At 29.3% G+C, this 25,586-nt stretch overlaps 1 protein-coding gene across 4 annotated transcripts in view; it reads right to left on the reverse strand.

Annotated features, from left to right (window-relative positions):
• Positions 1 to 18,427, reverse strand: part of LOC122501114 (LARGE xylosyl- and glucuronyltransferase 2-like) — a 302,535-nt gene extending 284,108 nt beyond the window's left edge. For all 4 annotated transcript variants that reach the window (XR_006301545.1, XM_043610387.1, XM_043610388.1 and 1 more), the window contains exons 1-2: positions 18,285 to 18,427; positions 18,092 to 18,214 (exon numbers count right to left, since the gene is read on the reverse strand). The gene's annotated coding sequence lies outside the window, so the exon portion shown is untranslated. The remainder of the gene's footprint in view (positions 1 to 18,091; positions 18,215 to 18,284) is intronic.
• Between the last annotated feature and the right edge of the window lie 7,159 nt (positions 18,428 to 25,586).

Consider the following 25,586-nt stretch of genomic DNA (forward strand, 5'->3'; position numbering starts at 1 on the left):
AAGTGAAAGTGTTTTGCTATTATTTTTAAACTAATATCTAATAACAAATTCTACCAATACTCTCAAAATTAAATGTTTGTTAATTACTGAACTTTTTTAAATATAAAAAGTATTTTCTATTGTAAAATGTGAAGCATACAATTCTGAGTGAAATTCACGTTTAATAGTATTCAGCAGTTCTTCTCTCTCCTAGTCCGGAACTGTGAATTATGAAATTAAAGTTCCGGACTAGGACAGAAATTGAACACAGATGGCCATTAAACCTGGTAATGACTCAGAATATATGAATTACAACATTTTTCAGTTTCTAATCATTTTTAGAGTAAATGAATATTCTATAAGTTGAGTCCACAATAAAATAAATCGTTTCGATTTTAAAAACAATTTAAGGTTGAGTCCACAATAAGATAAATCCTTTCCCTGTTTAAAATTCCGAAGTCGTAAACTACGTTGTACATAACGCCGTAAACGACATCATATCAACATTAGATCATGTGGTATACGACGTCGGAAACGAAAGCAGAAATTGTTATAGTGAATGACGTAGTTTACGACTTCGTAAACTAAACGGAACAAGTGTGACAAAAATCATCGTAAAGAAATTGGCTGCCTTTATTCTCGTGTTACTTACGATATTTTTTATTCCTAATGCACAAAAGCGTCGATTTCAGATAGCAGACGACAGGGAGTGTGGATAAAAAAGATTATTTTAATACAGGGTTGCCACAGGTCAGGGAATTAAGGGAAAAGTCAGGGAAAGTAAAATTGGTCAGGGAATAGTCAGGGATTTTTAGTAAAAGTACTGGAAAAAATTGAATTTTTATGTTTTTCTGTTTGACTCGTAAACTATGAAATTACCACGAATTTTAATACAAAACCTCCAATCTTTTCTATTTTAGACTGATAGAGAAAATGTTTTAAAAGGCTAGCGATTCAGTTGTAGCGATTTATCAACGACCTTTCGGGAGTGGGATTTTACAAAAAACTGTTACAACACGGAGAAAAAAATCAGGGCTTTTTAGCATGGAGTGGTCTAAACCATTAGCGCATGGGCGCTTCCTTATGGCGAAAGAACGAATTTATACGATTGCAGCAAGAGCTCGCCCTATTTTAGTAGGGAGCCTTGCTGCAATCGTACGAGTTCGTTCTTTCGCCGCAAGGAAGCGCCCATGCGCTAAAGGTATAGAACACTCCATGCTAAAAAGCCCTGATTTTTTTCTCCGTCAAGGGAACAGGAAACGCGGTAATTTAGGCGAAACCTATAAAAAGCTTTGGCGCTAAATAAATAACAATTTAAAATAAAATGTCTAAAAGTGTCTTTAGTTGATTCTCCAACACAGACAATATTTTTTTTTAAACAACTTAATTTTACAAGAACTATCATAAAATTATGACTTATAAATTAATTAAGGAATCATTTTTAAAATGTTCATAAATACTAGATTAATAAAAGAATTTTAGTTAAAAATAGGGGAGACTAGGTGCAGTTGTTACAATTTTGATAAAAACAAGCGTGGAAAACGAACTTTGGGCAAAAGATAGCGAAAGATGGCAAAACATGGGCACAGATTTCGGCCAAAGTTTATAAGCTTTCAGCCATACTTCAAGTATGGTCAAAATCTAGCGAACCATTGCTAATGAGCGTTTCCCATACTTATAAACTTTGGTAAAAATATGGGCAAAGTATGGGAGAATGAAATCGATTTTTTCTTATTCTTGGTAATAGAAAAATTACACAGGCACACAAAGTAAAAAAAAGTGTCGGGGTTGGGAGATTAAAGTACCCTATCCCCTTGTATTTTGGGCCGCTAAACACGAATTCAGTGTCCGTTCTGGTCGAGCACGTGTACGTCTTTTTACTAGCCTAAAAAAATATGTCAAATTTTTTTGGGTATACAAATTTTTTTAAAAATTAATGGATTTTGATAAAACTTGGTATCTAGGGTTTTTGAGGTCCCTGATTACGAATCTAAAGTTATATTTTTAAAAATTCAAAATGGCGAATCCAAAATGGTGGACAAAATTTTAAAAATTGATGAATTTTGATGAAACTTGGTATTTAGGGGTTTTTGAAGTCGCTGATTACGAATATGAAGTCAGATTTTTCAAAATTCAAAATGGCGGATTTAAAATGTCGGGCAAAAAAAATTAAAAATTGATGGATTTTTATGTAATATTGTATTTATGTGTATTTAGAGACGCGGATTACGAATCTGCAGTCAGATTTTTAAAATTTTAAATGACGGATCCAACATAGCGTCCGAGAATACAAATACTTTTTGTTATTTTATAAAACTTGGTATCCCAAACACGATTTAGATGTTTTAATACTTACTTTTTGTGAATTTGTGACTGCCAGTTGAATCTTAAAAACCCTTTTTTAGATTAGTTATCAGCAACCCGAAAAGCTACCAGACACCAAGATTCATAAAAATGCAACAGATCTTCAAAATCTTGTCATCCAATTTGATTTTCGAAAATCTAAATTCATATTGATTTTACTTTTTACATTCTCATCAAAAATAAGAAAGTCTTGGATTTTTACGATTTTGAGCAATGTCTAATTTTGGTAAATCTTTACGTTTCATGACCCCCTGATTCCAAAAAAATGGTTTTTAGAGAAGTGTCTGTCTGTCTGTCTGTCTGTAGAAAATTTTGTCGTCACGATAACTCGAGTAAATTTTTATGAATCGATTTGCAATTTGGGGGACTTTTTTAGTCCATTAAAATGAAGCCTGAGTTCGTTGGACAGCTCATTTCGTCAAAAAATAACAAAAATACACAATTTTTTATTTCTAGCAATTTTCAAAAAAATATTTTTTTTTATTTTTTTCCTTTAATTTTGAGCAAAAACAAACAATTTTGTCATTACCAAAAATAAGAAATAATCCATTTTTTTCTTCCATACTTTGCCCATATTTTTGCCAAAATTCAGATTGCTAATTTTTTCATTACCAAAAAAAAGAAAAAATCGATTTTTTTATTCCCATAATTTGCCCATATTTTTGCCATAGTTCATTTTGCTTATGTTTTCATTACCAAAAGTTTTCAAAAATCGATTTTTTCCAATATACATTGCCCATGTTTTTACCAAAGTTCAAATCGATATTTTTTTTATAACCCAAAATTGGACAAGATCGATTTTGTTCCACCCATACTTTGCCCATGTTTTTCATAAAGTTTAGATTGATAATTTTTTCTTTACCAAAAATAAGAAAAAATCGTTTTTCTCCTTCCGAACTTTGCCCATGTTTTTGCCAAAGCTCATTTTGCTAATTTTTTCATTACCGAAAATAGGAAAAAATCAATTTTTTTTATTCCCATACTTTGCACATATTTTTGCTAAAGTTCAGATTGATAATTTTTTTCATTACCAAAAGTTTGGAAAAAATCGATTTTTTTCCACTTATACTTTGCGCATGTTTTTGCCAAAGTTCAGATTAATAATTTTTTCTTTTACAAAAATTGGAAAAAATCGATTTTTTTCCACCCGTACTTTGCTTATGTTTTTGCCAAAGTTCAGATTGCTAATTTTGTCATTACCAAAAATGAGAAAAAAAATTTTTTATTCCCATACTTTGTCCATGTTTTTTTTAAAGTTCAGTTTGCTAATTTTTTCATTACCAAAAATAAGAAAAAATCAATTTTTTTTATTATACTTTGCACATATTTTTGCTAAAGTTCAGATTGATAATTTTTTCATTACCAAAAGTTTGGAAAAAATCGATTTTTTTCCACTTATACTTTGCGCATGTTTTTGCCAAAGTTCAGATTGATAATTTTTTCTTTTACAAAAATTGGAAAAAATCGATTTTTTTCCACCCGTACTTTGCTTATGTTTTCGCCAAAGTTCAGATTGCAAATTTTGTCATTACCAAAAATGAGAAAAAAAAATTTTTTATTTCCATACTTTGTCCATGTTTTTTTCAAAGTTCAGTTTGCTAATTTTTTCATTACCAAAAATAAGAAAAAATCCATTTTTTATTCCCATACTTTGCCCATATTTTTGCCAAAGTTCAGATTGCTAATTTTTTCGTTACCAAAAATAAAAAAAATCCATTTTTTTTTCTTCCATACATTGCCCATATTATTCCAAAGTTCAGATTGCTAATTTTTTTATTACCAAAAATAGAAAAAAATAAATTTTTTTTCCCATAACTTGCCATACTTTTGCCAAAGTTCAGATTGCTAATTTTTTCATTAACAAAAATAAGAAAAAATCTTCATTTTTTCTCTCATACTTTGCCTATATTTTTGCCAAAGTTCAGATTGCTAATTTTTTCATTATCAAAAATAAGAAAAAATCTATATTTTGCTCCCATACTTTGTGTTAGAACCAGAATTTATTTATTTATAAAATTGAGCTTTTGAGATGGCTCATAATTCTAATTTGGGAAGGCACCAAGCTGCCAAGGTCTGAAGGACCTTGTTTAATTTTGCGGGATCGTTATTCCTGTTTTAAAAGTAGGAATCCGCCAATCCACGAAACACTAAAATATAAGTCGAACTCAATAAAAGAAAGGAAAAAGAGAAAACAGGGCAGATAAAAACACTATTTTACTCTTCAATACAATTTATTTAAATTTAGAAAATTTAAAAAGAAAGAATTTACAGATTGCAGTCAATAACTATTTTAATTAACACATGTCAAATGGAAGAAAAGTTTAGAGGAACGATACATTGTCTTTTGTGAAACTTGCCCTAAATAGTCCTTAAATTCTACCGTTGGCTGGTTAGTATTATCCTAGTCCAACGGGCGGAACTGAGGCACAATTGTCTTTAAATTTTAAGCACGCACAAGACGCACTTTTCCGGAACCGTTAAGCGTGGAACGGACGCAGGCACTACGCGCACACTGGCCGGTCAAACAAGACAAGGATTTCAAGAATTTATTCTAAATTCATGAAATACTCATCCGGCCTGATTTCCGGTGGACTTCGTCGACTTAAAGCTTTTAAATTTATTTTTACGTCCGCCCAACTTGTTCGCACAATCCAGTTGTGGGACATAAGTTGGGTTTCGACTCGCGGACGGGCTTAGCCGATTTTCCGACCGATTTCAAGAGTTGAAGTTTCTTCGCGGACCGGATCAAGACTGCGATTGTTCCTAGGACGCGAGACGCCTCTACGGGAACATTATGGATGTTAAGTAGGAAATTTTGCGGACTCAGGATTTTTTAGGTACAAGCGGGGTCTCTAACTCTGGGCCTGTTGCTACGATAGTTTTGCTGAGTTTGCGTGAGAACGAAAATTTTCTCAGCGAGCTCAGGTAGCTTTTCGGGTTAAGACAGGAAATTGCAACAGAATAAATTTTGCTTATTAAGAGTATTTCAAACTCTTTATAGCATTGCTAAATGTAAAAATATGGAGCGATGTTTAATTTTCAACAAAAAGAAATTCATCATCACTCTTTAGAAAATTTCCATCGAAATACATCTCTTTTCCAATATTAGGAATTAGTCTTTCCCAGTTTTGTTAAAAGCATGTGCTTCTATTTTTCTTGTACTTGTTTTTAAACATTTTATGCGTAGCTTGAAGATTCCAGAAAAGAATAGGAAGGGAAATAGGTACAGAAAGAAACGAAAGGTGAGAAGAGCTGGATTCTCACGTAGAGACATATCGCGGCATATGTGTATGTATCATTAGTTATTTTTTTATATATTATAGTATTGCGCAAAGCCCATCCTATTATATTTCATAGTGCGAAGTCCACTTACGCGCGTATGTGCCTATGACCAAGTACTTGCATACGAAAGCTCCGAAAGTGCGCAAAATAGATATTTGAATGTTATACACTTTTACAGCCACGAGCTTGGAATTAGAATTTTTATGTTATAATTATTTCGAGTTTTATTTACAGATGTGACATAATATTGAATAAGTCACAATGAACTGTAAAATATAAATTAATATTTATTTTCCTAAAAATCATTATAACGAAAATAATGAAATTAATTTTGATTATAAAGTATCATTTAATACAAAGAGTAATAATTTTTCTGTATCCCTTTGCCGAAAGTACTGTCTTCCCGGTCTGATTTGGCTCCGGGAATAGCGACTTTTGTGGCCGGCTCGACAGACCCAACGAGCGCTCTGATTGGTTACAAGAATTTCAACACACGTACATGTTAGCATAGCAACCACACAGACATGTTACTTACAGAGCTCAAGTTTTGAAAACAACTGACAGTCATCAAAATAATGCATAAAATTTCTTATTTTCTTTTATTATTTTTTAATTATTAAATATTTATTTGTAAAAGAAAATTTCTTGTTTACTATTTTTTAAATTTTACTTACAATTATTTTTTACTTATAATTTTTTTTCATGCCCGCCCCGAACAGCTAAGTCTCGGCTTCGCCTCGACTTTGCAAAAGTCGGGCGGGCAACTTATTGGGCTATTTTATTATTCAAACAATAATTATTTAACGTACTTTCGGCTGGGGATACAGAAAAATTGTATACGACACACGGCCGTTAGTTTCCGGTGCATTCTCGAGCTGCTGTCTTGTTCATTCTTATCAGGGTGTCTGATGACATTAATGAGCCGAATAAAAATAAAATTGGTTGAAAAATTATTAAATTTTTTTTTGGATATAATTATATAATTATGTTACGAGCTCTCGTAACACTTTGCCTATATTTTTGCCAAAGTTCAGATTGCTAATTTTTTCATTATCAAAAATAAGAAAAAATCTATATTTATTCTCCCATACTTTGCCTTTATTTTTGCCAAAGTTCAGATTGTTAATTTTTTCTTTACCAAAAATTAGAAAAAATCGATTTTTTTCCACCCATACTTTGCCCATATTTTTGCCATAGTTCATTTTGCTTATGTTTTCATTACCAAAAATTTTCAAAAATAGATTTTTTCCAATATACTTTGCCCATGTTTTTGCCAAAGTTCAAATGGATATTCTTTTCATAACCCAAAATTGGAAAAGATCGATTTTATTCCACCAATACTTTGCCCATGTTTTTGACAAAGTTTAGATGGATAATTTTTTTTACCAAAAATAAGAAAAAATCGTTTTCTCCTCCAGAACTTTGCCCATGTTTTTGCCAAAGCTCATTTTGCTAATTTTTTCATTACCGAAAATAAGAAAAAATCAATTTTTACATTCTCATCATATGAGAAAGTATTAGTTTTGGTCGAAAATTGACTTTCGCTAATTTCATGAAATCTCGACGTTTTGGGGTCCCCTGAGTCCGAAAAACATGGTCTAAAAAAAGTGTCTGTCCGTATGTCTGTCTTCGTGTCTGTCTGTAGACACAATGGTGTCCCTACGATAACTCTTGAAAAACTTATTGCATCAACTTGCAACTTTGTATGCACAAAGTTAGTGTTAAAATACAGATCGAGTTCGTTAGCCAGCCATTTTCGTCGAAAACTACGCAAACTACAGTAGTTTCAAAATTTTGAAAATTCAATTTTTTCAAATTTCATTATTTTTAACTTTATATTACTTTAGATTAGACAAATACAAACAACTTTTCTCTACAACATTTTTTCATAGAAAGTCAAATTTCGAAGTTATAGGCTCTTAAATAGTAAAAAAATTGGACAAGTGCGAGTTGTACTCGCACTGCAATGGCGGGTTCCGCACACAAATATTAAAACAATACTTGCAACATTGATAGGTAATTGGTAGAATTAAAATAAACAATTATAAAAATATATTAAAATCATTTGATAAAAAAAATAACTAAAAAAAATTAAAGTATTGTGTATATCTAATATTATAAACAATAATAAGCAGAGGAACAAAATTTTCAAAATTTATTATAGTTCCTCTGCTTATTATTGTTTATAATATTAGATATACAATACTTTAATTTTTTTAGTTATTTTTTTTATCAAATGATTTTAATATATTTTTATAATTGTTTATTTTAATTCTACCAATTACCTATCAATGTTGCAAGTATTGTTTTAATATTTGTGTGCGGAACCCGCCATTGCAGTGCGAGTACAACTCGCACTTGTCCAATTTTTTTTTATTTTTAGTTAAGAAATTAAAGTCAGAAAACAATCTCTCATTTAATCTCTTAAAATTTCACTCTCTTCCTTAAAATATTTAATGCCACGTGTTTAAACTAAAAAAAATTTAAAAAAATTTTTTTTTGATTTTTTTTCAAAAAGTTTCTTAAATAAATTTTTTGTCGTCAGACTGTAATAATACACTAGGATACTAATTTTCAGCTCATTAGGTCAAATAATGTAAAAGTTGGGGAAAAAAATTTTTTTTTTTTTAATTTTTTAGTTTTTCCTTGACAACTCTATGGCCATCATTACATATCAAGTTCTCTATATTTTTCCTGTAATATTCGAGTAAAAATACACCAGCATGCAAAATTTCAGCTCTCCATGTCGAATAGTTTAGAAGTTAAGGGGGGGGGAATGGTCACTTTTTATGCATTTTTGGCCAAAAATCTTGTTATTTCCTTGACAACGCTATGCCCATCACGTCCAATCACATTCGCTATATTTTTCCTGTAATCTACGAGTGAAAATACATATCTGGACCAAATTTGAGCTCTTTAGGTCAAATAGTTTAGCCGCTAGGGGGGGGGACACGATTTGGCTACGGACAACACAGTCTCACCAATAGGGTTCCGCCGATACACCGTAGGTGTACGGAACCCTAAAAAATACTCAAAAATTCTAAAATAAAGCTAAAAATCAAAATTTCTCAAAGAGAAAAAAATTATTACATTAATTTCCACATATTCTAATCCCATTGTACTCAAAAAATGCTCACATTAACCAAAAACTAGTAATTTCCGGAAAAACCACCGTATATATATATATTTTTTATCATTTTTTTAACAAAAAATCCATATTCCGACTCAATTATCTCCAAAACTATTGCCTATGGGAGCTTGCTGCTAGAGACTTTTTTTCTCGTCTTACCATCAGCTACAACTTTGCTGTTGACAACTTTTCACTAAACTTAAAACTTTTCGATTTATTTGCAAAAAACTAATTTTTTATTACATTCTCATCATATGAGAAAGTATTAGTTTTGGTCGAAAATTGACTTTCGCTAATTTCATGAAATCTCGACGTTTTGGGGTCCCCTGAGTCCGAAAAACATGGTCTAAAAAAAGTGTCTGTCCGTATGTCTGTCTTAGTGTCTGTCTGTAGACACAATGGTGTCCCTACGATAACTCTTGAAAAACTTATTGCATCAACTTGCAACTTTGTATGCACAAAGTTAGTGTTAAAATACAGATCGAGTTCGTTAGCCAGCCATTTTCGTCGAAAACTACGCAAACTACAGTAGTTTCAAAATTTTGAAAATTCAATTTTTTCAAATTTCATTATTTTTAACTTTATATTACTTTAGATTAGACAAATACAAACAACTTTCTTTTACAACATTTTTTCATAGAAAATTAATTTTTTTTTTTTAAGTTTTTGGGTCAGGCTAGCTTAACTGGGTTAAAAAAGTTTTATTGATTTTCTAAAATGTTATAACTAAAATATATTCATAAAAGTTTTAACATTTTAGAAAATCAATGAAATTTTTTTAATGCAGTTTGGCTGGTCTGACCTTTTTTTACATTTTAATTTTTGGTCCTATCTTGTTGGAAATGGTTTTTTACATTCTAATCACATGAGGAGGTATTAGATTTGATGAAAAATTGACTTTTTATACCTCAGGTTGATTGAAAATGGCGACCTTTTTTTCCCATGGACAAAAAAAACAGCTAGTCCCATGCGTTATTTTTGCTCATGGAAAAAAAATGCCGCCATTTTCATAGAAGTCGAACAAGTGAATGAGTTTTACTCCCTGTCGTCTGCTATCTTAAATCGCCACTTTTGTGCCTTTGGAATAAAAAATATCGTAAGTTACACGGGACTTAAAGGCTGCCTTTACGGTACCTTGTTGCTTAATATACTATTTGTTAATTTTATGAAATCTTTGCGTTTTGAGGTGCCCTGAATCCAAGAAACATGGTCTGTCGATTACGTCTGTCTGTCTGTCTGTCCGACGATAACTTTTGAAAAACTTAATTTTTTCAAAAACTTTTTTCGAATTTTTGACTTTTTGTCTCAGCTTAGTGGAGGTGTTTTACTTTTGCTTGTTAAAACGATGGGTAAATATCACATTCACTGTATCCAAATTTACATGTTTTTAATCATACACTTGATATATATTTACAAATCACGTATATAGGGAAAACGGGACATAATGGCTAAGGGGCGTAATGAATAATTGTAATTTATTTAAAAATCGTAAATCGAAATGATTTCACTCCTAAGACAACTTGATGTACTGCAAGTTTCTACAAAGGTTGATTATTTATTATTTAATAACTATTGTAAGAAATATAGTAGAAAATCTGTATTTCACATATGAAAGTAACTTTTCAAAATTTTCATTTTTTCATTCTAATTTTTTTAAAATAACTTTAAAAAAGAAACTAAAATCGCGTTTTAAGCTTGAAATATTTTTTGAGGGTCAATTTTAGATTTTTGATTCACACTTACTGTATTGATAAAAATTACAAAATATTTCCTAAGTACCCCTAGGGCGTGTTGGCTAATGCAACACGCTATGTATAACCCGTGTAGAAATTTACCGTGGAAGTGTATGAGAAACTGTCCAGTTGCGCTAGATTCAATCTAGCAACTAGATGGGAAAAAAATTGGACAAGTGCGAGTTGTACTCGCACTGCAATGGCGGGTTCCGCACACAAATATTAAAACAATACTTGTAACATTGATCGGTAATTGGTAGAATTAAAATAAACAATTATAAAAATATATTAAAATCATTTGATAAAAAAAAATAACTAAAAAAAGTTAAAGTATTGTATATCTAATATTGTAAACAATAATAAGCAGAGGAACTATAATAAATTTTGAAAATTTTGTTCCTCTGCTTATTATTGTTTACAATATTAGATATACACGGAAAAAAAAGTACGTGAATCCTTCCTTGAAAGTGCTTGACTTTTGGATAGGACACAAAATACAAGGCTGTATCATATACTTTTTATTAGAAAATATAGAAAAGTCCTAGAGTTATTCTAGTACTAGTATGGGCAACAGTGTTTTTTAAATTTTAACGAAAAGTCATTTGTTCAGTTTTATAAAGTACGTGAAAGATTAGTTGACTGCGCTTGAAAATTCTGTATAGCATGCGCAGTGTGCGTTGCGCGTTTCTACCCAAGGTAAATGCCAGCTGATCGTCTGTTTCCATTTGTGTTAATTTCAGATGTGAATATACTATTATTTTATGAAAAACAAATAGTGTTAATATATATTTGTCTTCAAGAATTGACTTTCAAAAAAATATTTTTTATTTTGTGTTTCTCACAAAACAGAATGTTATGTAAGTCTCAGTTTTCAGTGAAATAGCATGTCTCAGAAGTCGTGAAAAATTTCACCATGTGGTATATAAGAACAATTCGATACGTACTTTTAAGTGTTAAGTGTGTGTTTATATTTAAGTTATACGCGAATATATGTGTGTGTTATAGGTTAGTTCATAAGTGTTGACGAACGTCGAAAAGTGATACAATAATTGTTCTTTGTTTGTATGATTAATTATCCAAATATGTGAATGAATGAGTCAATTTCAGAAAAACTGTGAACAAGTGGAAATTATTTTTTTTTATTTTACAATTTTTTTGAAAGTCAATGAAATTCTCAAGCAAGGTACTAGAAATTTTCATTGACTGCTTTTGAAACTCTCATGCAAAAGTACAAGACTGTTTTCAGTATTTTGTGTCATATCCAAAAGTCAAGTACCGAGTCAATGAAAATTTCACGTACTTTTTTTCCGTGTATACAATACTTTAATTTTTTTTAGTTATTTTTTTTTATCAAATGATTTTAATATATTTTTATAATTGTTTATTTTAATTCTACCAATTACCGATCAATGTTACAAGTATTGTTTTAATATTTGTGTGCGGAACCCGCCATTGCAGTGCATTTTTTTCTACTTATACTTTGCGCATGTTTTTGCCAAAGTTTAGATTGATAATTTTTTCTTTTACAAAAATTGGAAAAAATCGATTTTTTTCCACCCGTACTTTGCTTATGTTTTCGCCAAAGTTCAGATTGCTAATTTTGTCATTACCAAAAATGAGAAAAAAAATTTTTTATTTCCATACTTTGTCCATGTTTTTTTCAAAGTTCAGTTTGCTAATTTTTTCATTACCAAAAATAAGAAAAAATCCATTTTTGATTCCCATACTTTGCCCATATTTTTGCCAAAGTTCAGATTGCTAATTTTTTCGTTACCAAAAATAAGAAAAAATCCATTCTTTTTCTTCCATACTTTGCCCATATTTTTCCAAAGTTCAGATTGATAATTTTTTCATTACCAAAAATAGGAAAAAATAAATTTTTTTCCCCATAACTTGCTATACTTTTGTCAATGTTCAGATTGCTAATTTTTTCATTACCAAAAATAAGAAAAAATCTATATTTTTTCTCCCATACTTTGCCTTTATTTTTGCCAAAGTTCAGATTGTTAATTTTTTCATTACCAAAAATTGGAAAAAATGTTTTTTTTTCTTCCATAATTTGCCCATGTTTTTGCCAAAGTTCAGATTGATAATTTTTTCATTACCAAAAATTTGGAAAAAATCGATTTTTTTCCACCCATACTTTGCCCATGTTTTTGCCAAAGATCAGATTGATAATTTTTTCATTACCAAAAATTTGGAAAAAATCGTTTTTTTTCACCCATACTTTGCCCATACTTTTGCCAAAGATCATTTTTTGCTAACTTTTTCAATACCAAAAATAAGAAAAAATCCATTTTTTATTCCCATACTTTGCCTTTATTTTTGCCAAAGTTCAGATTGCTAATTTTTTCAATACCAAAAATAAGAAAAATCGATTTTTTTATTTCCATACTTTTCCCATATTTTTGCCAAAGTTCAGATTGCTAATTTTTTAATTACCAAAAATAAGAAAAGTTTTATTTTTCTACCATACTTTGCCCATGTTTTTGCCAAAGTTCAGATTGATAATTTTTTCTTTACCAAAAATTTGAAAAAATCGATTTTTTCCACCCGTACTTTGCCCATATTTTTGACAAAGTTCGGATTGCTAATTTTGTCATTATAAAAAATAATAAAAAATCGATTTTTTTTCTCCCATACTTTGCCTATATTTTTGCCAATATTATTTTTATCACTGAAAAATTAAATGCAAAATTTAATAAAAGGAAACAGAAAAAAGAAATTTCAACAAACCCAGGAGTCGTACGCAAACTTCAAATTTACAAGTCTGTTATGATCGCCACTGAGCCATCTCAAGTGATGTCAACCTTTGCAGTAATTAATTATTTAAGTGAAATTCATTTTGACAGGCCAAAAAAAATTGATCCTGAAATTAATCCGTGGATTAATTTCAGGATTTTATATTTTTTTTTTATTTATTTTTTTTTATTTTTTAAGGATTTTCTTTTAATTTATTTATAAACTGAAATTAAAAGGAAATTAAAATTCTTGTTTTTATTAATTAAATAATTTTAATAAAAAATAATTGTTCCTAATGAAGAAATAGATTTGCAATGAAAAAAAGCGCCGCGAGATGGCAGCTGCTGATGGAACATTAGAAAAATGTTTGTTCATGAGTATGATATTGTAATTAATTTTTCAACATAATTAATTTATGATAATTCATTAATAATAGAGAATTTGTAGAATTAATGAATAATTAAATTAATTAACAATAATTTTTAAATATAAAATTAATTAATGAATTTTTTTGTTGAATTAATTAATTGTTTAATTATTTATTCGAATTAATTAATTTTTTTGTTTATTTAATTAATGGTTTAATTATGTATTCTAATTAATTAAATTGATAATTATTAAAGAAAAAATAAATTTGTAATATTAAGAAGCGCTACGAGATGGCAGCTGTTGATGGACTATTTAAAAAAATATTTATCCAAAACTAAACTATTAAATTTTTTTTATTAATTTAATTTACTAGAAAGTAATTTAATTTACTAATATTATTTAATTTTTTTTTATTTACTGTTTATAAATAATTTCTTTTTAAATTAGTAAATAATGAATTAATAATTAATTAGTTACTAATAAAAATTTTTTTTAGATTTAAATGTTTTTAAAAATGTTTTGTTTACATTTTGTTAACCCCAATTTTTGACATTATTTTATCAATTTCCCACTTACCTTTTTTTGATGGAATAATACGTCCATTTGATTTTCTTGCTTATTTGTTTCACATTGAACTTAATATTATTGCATTATTTCTTTTGGAAATATTGCTTTTAATGATTTTTTCATTATTATATAAACTTTTGTTTAGACTGAACTCTAATATTTTCAAACTAATTTCATTGTCGTGTTATTTAAATTTGCCGATTGTCTTTTTTTTCAGTGAGACTTACGTTCGTAACGCAAATTCCAGTCGCCATATTACTTCTCTCTCATTGGCTAAATTATTTCAATTTCAATTACATTTCATTTAAAATCTATTTATTTTTTTACAAAAATTCGAGAAAAGGCTATCTTAGAATTTTCCCAACTTTATATACTTCCTCGGTGTAATACTTTTTTTGTATTATACGTTACATAAAAATTCGATAAAGGCCTAAGCACAACTGAGTTGGGTTCGGGAGACGGTTACGGGATATGTAAGATTTACATACATTTTGAGGTTAGGAAGCCCATATCCCGAAGTCGTCTCCCGCACCCGACTCAGTTGTGCTTAGGGCTTAATATAGAAATGCTGCGATATACAAATTCTGATAATTGACAAATCATTTAGGTTATAATCCCTTTATATAAATTTTTATGTATTTAAAATTTCATTTGAGCAAAATTTTTATTTTTTAAAATACATACTGTAAAAAACTTTGAAAAACTAAATGTTCTATTCTTTCATATTTTTCTTCATGGATATTTTTATAAATTGAAATGCAGTCAAATAAAAAATGTATTTAATAAATATTTCTTCAAATACTAATTTCTTGTGATAAGAATTTGTTTAAAAGAAAACTCGAATTATTGCAGTTCTGATAAGTATAGATATTTTAAGTTTTTTATTTCGATACCACAAAAATTGTTGCAAGTTCAATGTGGGGAATATTCATGCGTCCCCACTTTTTACATGCTTATACTGCTACGGCCTTTTTTTGAAATTTTAGTTTATTAACTTTATAACTGTTCTAAAGCTTTTGTTAAGTAAACACAGATATTTTATTAACTAAATTACTTGTTTACGTATACTTTAACTTATCTACTACTTAACACCTATCAGAAAATAGTTTTAGTAGGCTAAAAATAGAATTTAACATTTAGCCCCAGCCATTTAACTTTTCGGCCCAGCATGGGGCGAAAAGTTAAAAAAACAAAATTTTCAAAAAAGGACAAAACATGTATTTTATGCGAAAATATCAGAAACTTTTTTATTGAAAGTTGTAGAGGACAAGTTGCCCTACAATATTGATATACAAATATTCGCATCTAAGCGGATTATATTGTCTAAAAAATCATTTATGCAAAATTTAACTCCTCTACTACACATATATTTTTTCCAAGTTTTTACATACTTTAATACAGTATAGTACAGTTGAAGTAACTATTTTCTCACACGCACCTTTTTTAGATACAACTTTATTTCCAATTCCCCTTGCGTTTTTAGCAAAATACATGGCTAATTGGAAACAAACAATTTTAGCAATCTAAGGGCATATATATGTATACTTTCTACTAGCCCATAAATTTGTTTGGGGAGTTGACATAATAAGAGGAAACCCGAAGCTATTGCATTTATAAATATAAAAAAACTGACATTATTGGTGAAAACGAGAAATCTGTTTCCAATTACCCCACTTAACCCTAATTAAACAAATAATATTAATATTAGTTAATAATTGTCAATAAACATTGAACTCAAAAAAGTAATATTCATATCGACAGGTTCCTCTACTATTAATACATTTTTTTATCTTATTTATGGTATAAAAATTAAATTATTTACATAAGAGGTTAACCCTCATCGGTGTTAATACTTATTTATTTGATAATTAAGGTTATGTATTGATAAAAAAGATGGTTCTGATGTACTAAAGTAAATGATTTGAATTAAATTAGAGTCAAAACGCGTCAACCGTGAATAGTGAATATTTCCGAGATATTTGCATTATTCTAGAAAAAAATTAATAACTCATTACTGTTTTGCTAGAAATTAATGGCAATTTTTTTGGTAGTCATTGAATATCCACTCTTTTAAATAAACTTAATAGTGAAAAAAAATTTTGAAAAATTTTTAATTTTTAATAACAATTTTATGAACAATTAGTGTTTTTTATGCTTTCTAAAGCAAGGATTTTAATGAAATTTATATGTAAGATACATTGAACCTACATCTTTATATTCCCGAAAAAAAAAATTTGTATTTCCAATTACAACCGGAGATTTTGAATTTTTTGTTGCGCCGTGCGCCGTCATCGTGGCATCCATCGCTGTGATAAATGCCGCGGTAAACGAGCAGACTGCGCACGGCGCAACAAAAAATTCAAAATCTCCGGTTGTAATTGGAAATACAAAATTTTTTTTTCGGGAATATAAAGATGTAGGTTCAATGTATCTTACATATAAATTTCATTAAAATCCTTGCTCTAGAAAGCATAAAAAACACTAATTGTTTATAAAATTGTTATTAAAAATTAAAAATTTTTCAAAATTTTTTTTCACCATTAAGTTTATTTAAAAGAGTGGATATTCAATGACTACAAAAAAAATTGCCATTAATTTCTAGCAAAACAGTAATGAGTTATTAATTTTTTTCTAAAATAATGCAAAAATTTTTTATTATAAAAAAAGGTATAAATATTTAAAAATTTGAAAAACGGTTAAAAGTGTTTTTTTGGTTTGCTGTGAACTACAGATTTTCATAAATGTTTTGACTTTTCCAAAACTATAAAAAAAATGTATTCACGGTTGACGCGTTTTGACTCATTAATGATTCTAATTTATTACTTACTACCCAGTAAGAAACGAAAAATTGAAAAGTATTAAAAAGATTCTATTCTTTTGAATGCCATTTCTGTCCAATACTTTTCTATCCAGTGAGAGCAATATAAATAGTAACGATATCAATCCTCTTGAATACCCAGTAAGAAAGCAAAGATTAAGAAGCATTAAAAAAATTCTATCCTTTTGAATACCATTTCTGCCCTATGCTTCTGAATTCCGCGACAGTAGTATAATAATATAATACTAATATTGTTGACATATAGAATGTTCAATTACTTTCAAATAACTGCACTCATGAATTTATTTGCTATTTTAAAAAGGAATAATTATTAAATTATCAGTTAAGAGGGTTAAAAGTGTTTAAAGGTCTCTGAAATTTTTAGGTTATGATTTATTGTCTAACAGAATAACGGCCCTGACTCGTTTAAATGACGTTAAATTGGTAAACAATCAATTTTTCAGCAAGTTTTTCTTTGAACACAAACACTTTTTACAAAATCTGCCACTGTATGTATCTTATAAATTACAAAAATCCAGAAGATTGCTTGAATGCATGCAGAAACGCGGTTCCAATGAAAAATTGAAAAGTGATATAATGACAGGCTGTAATAATTTCGGATGGGATTGGAAAGCATTCAGAAAAAAATTTTGTCTTTGTTAAAAATTACAAAAAGAATTGAATAGCATTCATTTTTAGACGAAACGTGGTCCTATCATGGTATAGAAAAGTATTGGACAGAAATGGCATTCAAAAGTATTGGATAATTTCTACTACACCATACAGAGTTTGAATTATTTCAATCCTTTTCAATTTTTCGTTTCTTACTGGGTAATTAATACATATATTTAAAAAAATAATTTAATTTTCTTTGACATCAAAACATTTTAAAAATTTATGTCATTATTAACCAACACTAATGAATAAAAATATTGAAGTGACTTACTTTTATTTTGAGTGGATAATAAACTGAAAATTTTAACAAATCTTGCGGTTGCAGGGTCTACTTTGAAAATATTTAAATATAAATAATAATTTGATTAATATATTTTTAAGTGAGAAAATATATAATGTAACTATATTTAAATTTATAAATGTGTTTCTTACATTTATGATGTTCGATGCAGTAATACGCTGTAATAACGAATAACTAAGAACTCTAACGTCGATTATCGAATAGTCTTAAGCGATTAGAGAAGCAGGAGCAGCTGCATAACCACGTGTGTTTAACTGAACGTATAAAACTCAATGTATATATTTAGACGTCAAAAGTAAAAGAAAGTACTAAAGAAAATCTTACCAAATTTCAATTAATATAGCATTTTTTTACAAAAAAAAGTTTTTAATCGAAAATTATTTTTTAATACTTTTGAAAAATCCAAGGAAAAATAAAAATTGATGAGAAGCTTCGAAATTTATTGTGACTGTCTTTTAACTGACAATGTTTACAGACTTCATAGAGAGTCCACTCAATAAATCAGCACGAGAGTTTAATAACTGATCAGTCCTCTAAAGTATAAGGGTACTCAGGGTAGCCGTTTTGGTAAACGAAAAAAATGCCTTATCATCTTGGTCTTTAAATATTTTTTCCTACTATATAGAAAAATGATTAAAAAATGACAAAATTATTATTATTTTATTTGACATATTTTCAATCAATATTTATTTACTTTTTAAGCATCTTTCATCTTTGAATTTATCTGTAAAAAAAGTATGGATTTGCGAAGAGAACACTCAGTAAAAGATATATTTGTCTCTTAACATCCCTTAAAGCCTATTAAACATTTTGAATTTTTCAAATAAATTTTATATAGATTAAAAAGAAATTTTATTTGTGACGAAAAAATTTTTTATTTAAAACAAATAAATAATTTAGTAGGCTTTTGAGACAAATATAATTCTCATGAACTCAATTACAATTGGTTTAAATAAAATTTTTCTCTGCGTATATTACTAATAAATTTTCGTACCAGTGAAAAAATATATATTTATGGTACTGCCATAAATATGGCCAATTCTCACATATTATATTGGTGGATATGGAACAGCCATACGCAGTGTAGAACAATAATATGTATATATGAGAGACAGTAATAAGTATGTGAAGAACACTAATACTATATTTGCAGAACAGAAATACAGTATTGCTGTTTCAGCTATATTATGTCCTAACCATACTCGTACGACAAAATCGACAATATCATTTTTTTCAGTGTACCAGTGAAAATTGTAATTAAATTTTATATTTTACTAATAACTATTTATTAATGAAATAGTGGGACAACAAAACTGAAATATTATAAGACCCAGTAAAAAAAGCAGGATTGGAAGAGAGCGAATAGTATTGGCGGTGAGTTTCTGCCAATACGTTTTCGCGTGAAAACCGTATTGGGGGCATTCTTCCAATCCTGCTTTTTCACTGTTTATTGACTCGATTTGGCATTTTAATCAAAAATACTAATTGATTTAATGTGTAAAAATGCTGATAACGAACAGGAAATATAAAATTTTGTTACACGGAGAAACTTTTTCTTCTAATATTGAATATATTTGGTTATCTTTATTCTAAAAGTACGTTAGAATGTGAGGATTTTTCGTGCGTTGTGCTAATAATTTCAACATTAATACGAAAATATGATAAGCTCGTTATATATTAAGCAACCTTCGGTGTACAAAAATTACTATCTGCATTAGAAATAGTCTTATTTTTCTTTAGAAAAGAATAAAATGCTAGTTTTTGTTTGTGAAATAATACGGTAATTCTAACCTTTTTTCCACATATAGATAGAATATATAACAGACATTCTAACGTAACATACCAATTTTGGAAGGACTGCGGGCGGACTTAACCGATTTCGCCCGAGCATCACCGAGTCCATCACCTGACGTCGCGAACTAACCCTAATGTTTTCGAAGATGAAATTCACACGTGTATGAAAGAAAAAAACCTTTTATTAATAAACGTGAATGTCTCCTCATGCCAAATTAAATTCAAGAACTGTTCCTCAATATAACATAATTTTTTTCACGACTTTTACTTATTTACATAATTTGATTAGTAAGTTATTTTAAAAAATGCTCTCTCTCGAAGGCACATATTTTTCCACTCGTTTAATATATAAGGACGATTCAGCTGTGTACTTCTAACGAATCGTGCGATCTTTCGGTTTCCGTGACCAATCGTCGTGTCTTTACTTGCGTGTGCGTGTGTGCGTTAATAATATAGGTTAGGTTCTTACGTCGTGTTAAATATATTTACCTACAGTTACAGTGACATACACTAATGCCATCTACCATCAGATCCAAGTTTCACTATCGTCTCTATGAGTATCTATAGACAATTAATTTGTTGTGTTTCTTTTTAATTCATGGCTTTCCCAACTTTGCAAAAATTATTATTTTCTTTCTAAAACAACATACTAATTTTCGTTAGTTTCCTTATGAAGAACTGTAAAATATATACTGAATGAGTGTTTTTGATAGTCTCAATAGCAATTTCTATAACTTATGTCGTTTTTCCCTTGAATCTAACCTAACATACTAAAATGTCTCACCAGTTTTAAGAATTAGTGGTATTAAAAGTTTCTCCGTGTAAAATGTAAAAAAATGAAATGTGACAAACTGTTGGTCTATTACCATATGATTTATGGTATTTTCTAGATTAGCGCTGTGACTTATACTCACAGCGCCCCTAGCGCGAACGTCGAAAGCTGCCTAAATCATGTGGTAATAGATCAACAGTACACACTCAAGTCGAGTCAATAAACTTGAAATCGAAAGATTCAAGAGGACAGAATTGACGGTGAAAAAGCAGGATTGGCAGAATGCCCCCAATACGGTTTTCACGCGAAAACGTATTGACAGAAACTCACCGCCAATGTTTACTATTCGCTCTCTTCCAATCCTGCTTTCTTTACTGGGGAGGAAACGATAATGATTTTATTAAAACCAATAAATTAAAAGTCAAATCATACACGGAAAAACTTTGTATACCAGTTTTCGTTAAACTCACAATGTATTTCTAGAAAATTGACTACTAAAGTGGGGAAAAAGGGTCAATAGACGAAATTTCTTATTTAATAGAAGTTTCGATAATAATACATGTTCTCTTTTTTTCAATGTTTAGTAGTCAAGTTAAGAGAAACTCGTTTCCCAAGCAGCACGTAAGCTTATCTTGACATCACTGTAATATTACATTGGAGATTCGTCATATTACACTGTAATATTATAGTGATCTTACTGAGATATCAAAATGTATGCCTGCCCCAGTAGCACGTAATTTTACAGAAATATTGAGAACACTGCCTTAACATTAACAATATTGCCTCAATGTTGCTGGAATGTTCCCAACATTACGTGCTACTGGGGTGGAGGTAATATTACGTTGTTATATTAAGAGAATATTACATAGGAATATTAAGGTAATATTACACTGTAATATTAACGTAATGTTAAGGTAATATTCAGATAAAATTAGAATAATTTTATAATTTAGAAAAAAACATTTTACAAAGCTGGACTTGAACCCTTGTGCACAGTAATCAAGAGTCTTACCGCACTAAGCCAAACTTACTTACAGTGTATAAAGATTTTTCATGAAATATGAAGAACTTTAAAAAAATTTACAAAGATTATAATACCGTCGAGAATCTTAATACACTACAAGTAAGTTTGGCTCAGTGGTAAGACTCATGATTACTTTGCACATGGTTCAGGGTTCGAGTCCAGCTTTGTGAAATGTTTTTTTCTAAATTACAAAATTATTCTAATTTTATCTGAATATTACCTTAACATTACGTTAATATTACAGTGTAATATTACCAGGTAATATTGCAGTGACTGAATCCATTTTAAATCAGGCAGGTCGACTAACTTCAAGTTGTACACTGAAAAAATTTAAAGACAGATGATGCTGTCCTTGTAGATAGCGCTGCTTTCTTTTACGCGTGACAGCAGTGCACTTCTATCAAAAGGAACGCAGTTACTCTTTTTAGGGTTAACTGCTAGCCCGAAAAAGAGAGATGCTCGCTTTTTGCGGTTAACTGCTAACCTTTATGGTAGAGCGCGCTGCTGTCTCGCATTGAAAGTAGCAGGCCGCTTTAAATTTTTTCAGTGTAGATTTAGCTGTCGCTAAAATATGTTATTGTACATGAAAAATAAAGAGACACGTATTTTTTTATTTTTCTAAAAAGATAAATTTAACGAAGTTACGCACATTTGAACTTTGAGTGGTAAAACTCGAATGAACAGTGAAAAAAAATTGTTTGCTTGGCATTCTTTTTCTTTTGAGTATAATTCAATTTTCTTTCTTGGGTCTTGTAGATGGTCTTGTCCTCTTCAAAATCCAGTTTGAAATTTGAAAAAATATTTAAAATTATAAAAATAGGGGATGATTTTCTGAAAATAAAATTAGATCAATTTTCTCAAAAACACCACCTTTTTTTGTTATCAAATTTTTACTACAAGTTCTTAAAAAAATTACACCGAAAAAATGCCTAGGACCCGTATACCAGGAATTGACTATAGGTTTCCTAGTTACGAGAGGAGCCAACTATAGAATCCTAGTCAAAGTAATAAAATTCAAGCATAGTTAAAGTGACCAGGAAAATTAGTCGATGTAGTCAGGAAAAAATAGTCAAATTGACTAGGATAATAATATTATATTTACACTGTGTATCATAATTATTTGAAATTCTTAATCAAATTCTTATTATCCAATAAAAGAGAAAAAGTAAATATAATTAAAAAAAATAATTAAATATTTTATTAAACATATTTATATTTTACTTTGCATTTATATACCTTGGAATTAATTTAAACTTATGAAATAAATATTTGACGCAGGGGGGACGCGAACACCTGAACCTAACGAATACGGACTTTAAAACCCGGAACGATAAACACTACACTAAACACGACTTGGTATTTTAATTTTTTAATAGACACTAGATTTTCGAGTCAACAATACTTAAGGAGGATGGTGACTCAAATAAAAATGTTAAGAATTTTTTGAAATTTGGAAAAACTCGTTGTTAAGAATGTCTAAATTATAGAACAAATTTTTTTTAAATTTTTTACTGTCCCGTTTTTGAGAATTTAATTGTTGAAATTGCATGTTTTTATATGGGCTCTTATGGGGAGAGTTATGTGAAGTGCACTATTTTGATAATAACTTGTGTAAAAAAGTTAAACTTTTTTTAAAAATCATACTCTTTTAAAGTTTAATACTTTTGGAATAATTTAAAAAAATAATTGAGTAAACCGACTGTCCTGATTTTTAGAAATAACATTAAAACTGGCGTAAAATTACAGATTTTCTAACCTCTCTAACATAATACACAGAAACGTGGCAACGTCGCAATGTAATCATATACGAATGAAATCTTATTCAGTGTTACCAACACTGTTTCTAGCATGCATATGGAATGCGCTGTTGTCACGATCTCCATGCTCATAAAATTTTTTTACAAAATTTTTTTTGCGTAATTAAATAATTATTTTTTTAAATATTTTTAAAGAATAATGAATTGGAATTATTAAAAATACTATTTTTTATGTCTAATATATTAAGTATTGCATATTTCACTTATAAAATATATATTAAAACAGTTTGGTATTTGCAGTTTTAATCCCATATATAAAAGCATGTGAATTCCCCTCTCGCCGCCTGCCCCGAAAAGACAGTCACCACCCTCCTTAATCAGATGATGTTTTATACATTTCGAGTACACAATTTTATACATTTGTCAAAAACTATTTATTTTTAATTATTTATGACATTCAAATGAAAATAAATTTAAATACACAAATTATTGCAAAGGTAAATTTTCAAACACACTGCGCGATTAAAATAGTAAAAATGTTGTCACCACGTGCGTAAAAATTTCGACGATTTATATTGAAACCTAACTAAAAAAGTCTGAAAGAATTGACTAATATAATTAAATAGTTTACTTTCTAAAACATGGACTATCTATATTTCCAGAGGTTCCGAGAAACCAGCAATTTTGATGTATGTAAGAACTCCATTTTATGTACAAAAAATAGACGCGAGTAATGATAAAAAATCGTTTTACGAAATCACGATAAATGACGCGAAAGATATAGAGGTAAACACTGGTAAACACTGTCAGAACAGAAGCAGACGCGTGCGCATTATGGAAATAGGCAAAATTACTAAAATCCTAGTCAATTTGACTAGGATTTGCAGGGTTGTTTTTGCCAGGCTTGAATTTGTTGAATCAACCTAGCGATCCTAACCATAATGATTAGGAATCCTTATTACTTTTACTAGATTAAGATTAACTATAGGGTCATAGTTAATAATACCATCGAGATTTTTTTCGGTGTATGAACATTTCCTATGAATTTCAGGCGTGCTAAACCATTCTACCAATCAGGAGAATTTTTTTTGAAATATTTATTTTCGCAAATTTTCAAATTGTTAACTTGCATTTTTAAAAACAAATGAATCGTTATAACATTGTTGACGTGAACGTTAACAATTTGAAAATTTGTGAAAATAAATATTTCAAAAAAAAATTCTCCTGATTGGTAGAATGGTTTAGCACGCTTAAAATTCATAGGAAATGTTCATAATTATTTTAAGAACTTGTAGTAAAAATTTGATAACAAAAAAGGTGGTGTTTTTGAGAAAATTGATCTTATTTATTTTCAGAAAATCATCCCCTATTTTTATAATTTTAAATATTTTTTCAAATTTCAAACAGGATTTTGAAGAGGACAAGACCATCTACAAGACCCAAGAAAGAAAATTGAATTATACTCAAAAGAAAAAGAATGCCAAGCAAACAATTTTTTTTCACTGTTCATTCGAGTTTTACCACTCAAAGTTCAAATGTGCGTAACTTCGTTAAATTTACCTTTTTTGAAAAATAAAAAAATACGCGTCTCTTTAAGGCGCTAGCACAGCTCCTACTGCCTGCCTGCAGGTTGACATGATAACACATAAGAGTAAGAGAGTCAGAAAATTCAAATTAAATGCTTTTTCTCTCTCCCTCTTATGGCGCCTGCCTGCGCAGGCAGCCAGGCAGCAGAGGTGAGAGTGTACCTTTATTTTTCATGTACAATAACATATTTTAGCGATAGCTAAATCTATAACTTGAAGTTAGTCGACCTACCTTATTTGAAATGGATTCAGTCCAGTATAATATTACCAGGTAATATTCTCTTAATATAACTACGTAATATTACCACCAGGCGGACATTTTGATATCCCAGTAAGATCACTGTAATATTACAGTGTAATATGACGAATCTCCAATGTAATATTACAGTGATGTCAAGATAAGCTTACGTGCTACTTGGGGTAGGTACTCTCTAAATCTGAATATGTGAAAATTCACATATTTGTACGTTATAAGTCGTCTTCTCGATCAATAAGTGCATATACACTTATAATAAGTGAAATTTCACTCAGAATAAGTGAAAAATTCACTTATTTATAAGTGTATATGCACTTATTGATCGAGAGGACGACTTATAACGTACAATAAGTGAAATTTCACATATTCAGATTTAGAGAGTAAGTTAAAGTATACCTAAAACAAGTAATTTATAATTTGTAAACATTAATTTATAA

The sequence above is a fragment of the Leptopilina heterotoma genome, unplaced genomic scaffold (genome assembly GCF_015476425.1).
Source record: "Leptopilina heterotoma isolate Lh14 unplaced genomic scaffold, ASM1547642v1 Lhet_201, whole genome shotgun sequence".
NCBI lineage: Eukaryota > Metazoa > Arthropoda > Insecta > Hymenoptera > Figitidae > Leptopilina > Leptopilina heterotoma.